Below are 7,052 nucleotides of genomic sequence, written 5' to 3' on the forward strand. Positions count from 1 at the left end.
AAAGCTTGTAAAATTTGCATCTAGCTTATAGCTTGAAATATAGCTTATTTTAAAATTCATCTAGCATATTCTAGCTTTAAATATATTTACGATATCAAAGGTTTGTTTTGTAAGAAAAAAATACTTTATGGCATGAAAATACCGGAGCTTGTTCATATAATTTCGTATGATCGTGAATTAATTTCTAATTGATAGTGTCATCGAAGATCTATATGTTGTCTGAAGTGTTACCACCAATCATTTGGAGTGAGAAATGTTGCCATACGTACACCTTGCCTAAAAAATACTTTATGCTTATAGGATATATATATATTATATTTTCAATATTTCAATTTTTGAGATATGGCCAAATTATATTATTTCAGATTTTCGGTTTTAATTTTATGAAAATCGGACGACTATGTCTTATAGCTGCCATAGGAACGATCGGGAAATTAATAAAAAAAAAATATATATAACTTTGTTGTTTTTCAACGTATTTCCATCTACTCTCAGATACGAGCTTATTTAATTATTTCAGAATTTTGGCATACATTTTATGAAAATCAGACAACTATATCATATAGCTGCAATAGAAGCGATCGGTAGATGTAGAGAAAATGTTAAGCTGGGAATGTAAAACTGTAACCGTCAAACTGTAAACATAATAAGTATAAGTAAAATGTTATGAAACTTTGTTTTGTGTGTGTTTTCAGCATTTCTTTATGCTATATATAAATATACAACTTGTAAATATTTTATTTTTTTTTTTAATTATTTAACGAGAATGGCTCGATTCTTAATGATCCAATTGCAATCTGCAAGGGTATACAAACTTCGGTGTGCCGAAGTTAGCTTCCTTTCTTGTTTTTTTTTTAATATTAGCTTATTCTAGCTTAATTTTTTCAAAAAACTAGCTTATATGGGCGCTCATCACCTGGCAACACTGGTTCAGAAACTTATTTTATTTCATTTTTGGTATTCGTTTTTTGTTAAATATTTTTAAAAATAATTTGCATTATTGTTACTTATTTTGCTCATTAAAAGTGTATTATATCTTGCTAATAGGGTCTTCCCACACACCGTCAAAGCGCATTCACCGTCCGTTGAACTAACTGCCCATAAGGTTTTGCCGTTCCGAATTTTCTCAAATGGACCGCGGTTAGAACACATTAAAATCTAACCACGGTTTGTTTGGCGATAGTTAGGCGATAGTTTTTCGGTGCAACTCTGATTTCTTCTTCTTAACAGTGAAAATTTGACCATTCACTACGAAAATGTAAACAAATTTGGCGAGGAACAAATGAAATATGTAACTTAAAATATGGCGCCAAAGCTACAAACATGCCCAAAATAGTTGTTGGTGTTTTTCTGTATATTCTTGCCCCAAAGCGGGGCAAGATAAAACGCCTACTTCTACTTTAATTATAGATTTGGGAAGCCTATACCACCTATAGACACTCTTCGGGGAATTTGCTCTTTGTTAGAGAAAAATCATTAGAAAAACTAAAATTCTTTGTCATTTAATTCATTTAAATTTAGTGCGGATAAATGATGTGCTTTTTGCGGTTGTACAACAGCCAAAATAGTTGGTAAATGCTCCATTTCAAATTTGCAACTGCAAATTCGACAGTCTTTGTTTACGTTTTCATGAGCCACATCTGATCGATCAGCTGTTCGAATGCGGATGCGCTTTAACGCAGCTCTGTGGGAAAACGAGGTTCACTTTTTTTAAAAATCCCAACCGTATCTCACAAATGCGCTGTGTGGGAAGACAGTATAAAGGTATGTACATATATACAGTGGCGGACAAGAGTCTACATACGACCCCCTTTTTTGGATTTTTCCCCATCCTATAGCTTTTACAGGAAAAGTAATATTGCAGTTGTGTTTTAACTGCTATTACTATACTACAACCAAAATTTCATTCAGATTCAACAAAAACTTTTTATAAACAAAAAAACAAAAAAGGCACAATTTGGCATTATAGCCTTGTACTCTGGCGACGAAACAAACTCCATAGAAGAACTTTTTGCCCCGTCGATTTTGCGGGTACTCGACGACGAAAAGGATACCTGCGAAAATTTAATGTCGTTGCCAGATCAAGAGAGTAAGCAGCTGATATCGAGCTATAACAATAATTCATTTTATTTATTCTTACACCCCTAATGGAGGAAAAGTTGAAGGAAAAAAATAATTGTAGTGCGGCCAAGGGGAAGCTCATAATATGGGATTTAACCCACAAAGAGCATTTTAATGCCATATTTATTAACAAATTTGTTTACAAACAGCTGTCTAGTGTGACCAAAACAAAGCCTTAAACGCCAAAAAAGGTATATTTTCATGGCGTTTAATTGCTATTCCTTAATTTTTTTGGTCACACTGGTTACCGAGCAAATTATATAGCGATTCTGCCATAACACATGTTACAGCGGAATTTCGTCTTACTAGGCTTATTTGTTAACAATTATGTTCTAATATGACCTTTTACTGAAGACAATCCTTATTAGCCTTGGTAAAGGACAAATGTCGGTAGCAGCTAAAGCTTCGGAGGTTGAAAATTTGGCCCTAGTCTAGAGTGATATGCATCGTTTTTAGGAAAAGACTATCAGGCCTGCTCCGGTAATCGTAAAATTTTTTCGATTTCGTTTTGGGCGAAAACGAACCGTTTTTCGTTTTTAGCTGCTCCGGTTTTCGGCAAATTTCTGCTATCGGAGTGTTTCGTTTTCTCATCGTTTCTCACTGCTCAAGCAGCTAACTTGTGTTTTTGGTAATAAGCAAACAACGTAAAGTACTGCCTATTATATTTACAATTGCCCTTTTTATAAGCCAGAAAAAGGCAAAAAATTGTCGAGTTAAGCAAATCTAGGCACCTAAGATGCTGCCACACTTTTCACAGTTTTGATTCCGGTGGTCTCAAATAATTATTTGGTTAATTTGGACCATTTAAGTAATCACATTAAATAGCATTATTTATAAACAACCATTTTGGCGGTCCTTTAAAGTTATTAATGTATTCATTTGTATTTTATAAGTATTTTTAACTGGCTGTTTCGTTCCACCAACAATATGGCACCCTTGGCGCCAAAACGAGAAAATTGATTGAACACGGCAAAAATTTTGTTGTCAATTCTGAGGTTGGGTCAGAATTACATTTATTATAAAATAACTACCTGCCAGAATGATCTTGTGGTGGTGTGGAATAAACATCAATAGACCACTGAGTAAACAATTTTTTTCCTTTTGTAAATAAGATCTGATTTCATATAAAAAAAGCCATTTACTTTTCATTCCGGTTAGAAAAAGGTGCCCGTTTTTCAAATCGAAAAAATCTTTCGTTTTCGATTACCGGAGCACAAATTTCTCGTTTTCAAAAACGAAAACGAAAAAATCTCGCCGTTTTCGATTACCGGAGCAGGCCTGTATATTCGATCATATTTGGACATCATATCTGGACAAATTATGCCTGGTACGAACTGGATCTCCAAACAGGAAAAGCAAAGGGCGCAGCAATTATTTTCAACATCACAAAGCCAGTATTTAAATATCACGTTTGGAAAAATTTTGAGCGGAACGGCAGTACAGGCAGTTATCAAGGCCCGGGTAGCCAAAGAAATATAAGCTTTTGTTAATTATATCATAACAAGAAAGGATTCTAACTTCGGCACGCCGAAGTTTGTATACCCTTGCAGATTGGTTTTGATGTTTATATTATAGATAATAATACTGAAAACACTCACAAAACAGAGTTTCATTACATTTTACCTATACTTATTATGTTTACAGTTTGACAGTTTTGCATTCCCAGCTTTAAATTTTCTCTACATCTACCGATCGTTTCTATGGCAGCTATATGATATAGTTGTCCGATTTTTATGAAATGTATACCAAAATTCTAGAATAATAAAATAAGCTTATATCCCGGAGTAGATGAAAAAATGTTGGAAAACAACGAAGTTATAATTTTTTTCGTATTGATTTTCCGATCGTTCCTATGGCAGCTATAAGATATAGTTGTCCGATTTTCATAAAATTTTCTGGAATTCTGGAATAATATAAAATGGCCATATCCCAAAAATGATGCAAAAATTTTGAAAAACAGCCAAGTTATAATTTTTTTCTAAAAATGTATCGAACATTTGTATGCCAGCTATATGATATAGTCGTCCGATCCGGCCCGTTCCGACATATATAGCAGTGAGAGTATATAGAAGTTTCATTCAGATAGCTTTAAAACTGAGGGACTAGTTTGCGTAGAAACGGACAGACGGACATGGCTAGATCGACTCGGGTGTTGATGCTGATCAAAAATATATATACTTTATAGGGTCGGAAACGTCTCCTTTGCTGCGTTGCAAACTTCTAACTGAAATTATGCTACCCTGCAAGGGTATAAAAATGCAAAGTAAAAATCGTATGTTTACTTTTGTCAGTGCCTTTTTTTGGTTTTTGTTCATAACATGAAAAGTTTTTGTTAAATCAGAAATGTTGGTTGTAGTATAGTAATAACAGTTAAAACAAAACTGCATCATTACTTTTCCTGTAAAAGCTATAGGATAAAGAAAAAATAAAAAAAAAGGGGTCGTATGTAGACTTTTGTCCGCCCTGTACATACATACATATGTAAATCAAAAAAATTTAAAAACTGCCTGCATTTGTTTTAAGATAATAAATTGTTTGTGCTACTTATCACTCTCATGTACAGAAACGCCGCAGTGCTAACGTAATAAAGTCAAACAAAATGATAAGTAAGATAATATTCCAAACCAAACATATGTACATACATATATACTCACACGACATACATATGTATGTACTATGTACTTACTACCGTTAAAAACAAACCACATTTTCTACAAATAGCGCTGTCGCTTAGCATGACAGCCCGCAGTCTGTTTTATACTCCGCACGCAGTGGCTAGTTAGTTACCTGACCTTAACATTAAAAAAGCAAGGTGAAGTGTTTAAAATTAAGATAAATTCCGGTGCATCGCCCACATGTGCATACTAAAAAAATAAAGTCGGCAACATATTTCGATACTTCTTACGTTTCGATACATCGATATTTTTAGATATCGATTATGGAAAACAAGGCGTCGGAGAGTAGCACAGCACGAATTTAGCTTAAAATATAGTTTTCGCCTAGATTTGCAGTTTGCAATTTCGCACGGTGTTTTTATCTTGTGGTCGTCGTGTAATAATTAATATCTAATTATTGTGTATGTACATGTTTGTATGTAAGTTAAAAGAATTTTCTTCAGGCGCAAAGGATTTGCAATAAATACAAATTAGTTAATTGAAGTGATATCATGGCCGAACATACATACATACACATGTACATGTCATAATGTAACGTTTAAGCGTTTACAGTTTAGAAATTAGAAAATCGGGATCAATATAATTAGTGTGTATGTGTGGTGCTTATGTTAGAAGGTTTTTTTCCCTGTATATATATGTATGTACATACATGTATATTCTTAATCCCATTGCCGATGTGCAAATAAATATGTAATTCATATTATATACATATGTATGTAAGTTGTGACGTATGACGTAAGTTTCCTGATTTTGAGTGGACTACATACATATGTATGTATGTACATACAGACAAATAAGTTCGATATATCGGACTCAACTAAAAAAATATATGTACATATGTGTTAAACAGTTAGTTAGACAATATACATAAATAAATATAATCATAGAGATATCCAAAACCCGCTTAGGTCGGGACCTCTTTTACTCCTTGCTTTGGTGGTCCCCTAAATGATATCTTTCTTGCTAAAGGAAAGACATATATACTTATGTATGTATATCAAATAAAATTCGAGGTGCGTGTGTATATCTATTTATGGAATATTCATTATTCTGATAAAACTGTGTTCTTCATGTTCGTTCCCCTATGTGCTACAGTGGCTTACAGCTAATTTTAACCAGACCCAATCAAAAACTTTCAAAGTGTAAAATATGAACCAAAGGGATAAAAAATTAAATTAAATACATAATGCTTGTCTAAGGTTTAAAGTTAAGATTTTTTAACTTCCCGAATTTGTAATATTTTTTATAATTAAAATCGAAAGAAACGGAAAAAAATGACAGCTTATTTCAACCAGATACATACTTCAAACTATACTTAATGATGAATGACTAAAAATAATGTTTTTAGTATTTGTTATGATCACCTTTATTGTCCACAATCATTTGAAGTCCTTTTGGCACCGAATCCTCCAACTTTTAGGTGGTCTCTTTTTGTTGGATATTTTCCGTTTTCGGATGTTTTTATCCAAAATTCCCCACAAATTGTAATGACATTTATGTCGGGTGACTGTACTGGAGATCGCGTAACGTTTTTGATTGGGTCTGGTTGAAATAAGCTGTGAGCCACTGTATGTATCTCATCTGTTTTGGTTCAATTTGGTTTGTACTGCTAGTGATTTTTTGACGTCACTGTTAGATTTTATCAGATTGACGAGCCTATCAGTTGAATATATTTGACAATGCTCTGTACTAACGACGGTATTTTTGCCGCAGCGTACTTGGATCGATCCACTTCGAGCCAGATATTTATGGCGGTCCATGAAGTCATCGTTTCCCCGTATCTCTGACGAGTCTATCAAAATGCGTCACTATACAATGAGCAAATTGAACAACAATGAAATCCTGATATTATTAGCAATAGAGGAACATAAAAATACCATGATGGAGTACATGGATGTGGCGGTGATGACGCTCAGGGTCCTTCGAGGAGGTGCAAAATTTAGGGCTTATCGTAGCGTTTGGACTCTTGTAAGAAAAATTATAATTGGGATTGCCTGGGATCCTCTGCGTAAAGCCGCACTTAAGTCTCTTTGCCGTATCCAGAGCAAAAGTGTGCATGATATATTTGAGTGGATGATTATGTGCAAGAGGACAGCCTGATCAAGAAACTTCTTTATGAAATGCAAGCGAAAGTGCTGAAGGCATTAGGCAAGCGGTGGGCCTACTTTTTCAATAAATACTTATTCTACATTTTTATTTTAATTGCTTGTTTTATGGTTGTTTCTGCCTTCAAGAGAAATCAAGAAGTGTATTAAA

At 33.9% G+C, this 7,052-nt stretch overlaps 1 long non-coding RNA gene across 1 annotated transcript in view; it reads left to right on the forward strand.

Annotated features, from left to right (window-relative positions):
* The window catches only part of LOC138929038 (uncharacterized), a 14,698-nt gene extending 7,646 nt beyond the window's left edge, over positions 1-7,052 (forward strand). Inside the window, exon 3 of the long non-coding RNA XR_011445463.1 lies at positions 6,510-7,052. This is a non-coding gene — a long non-coding RNA (uncharacterized lncRNA). The remainder of the gene's footprint in view (positions 1-6,509) is intronic.

The sequence above is a fragment of the Drosophila kikkawai genome, chromosome 4, assembly GCF_030179895.1.
Source record: "Drosophila kikkawai strain 14028-0561.14 chromosome 4, DkikHiC1v2, whole genome shotgun sequence".
Lineage (NCBI taxonomy): Eukaryota > Metazoa > Arthropoda > Insecta > Diptera > Drosophilidae > Drosophila > Drosophila kikkawai.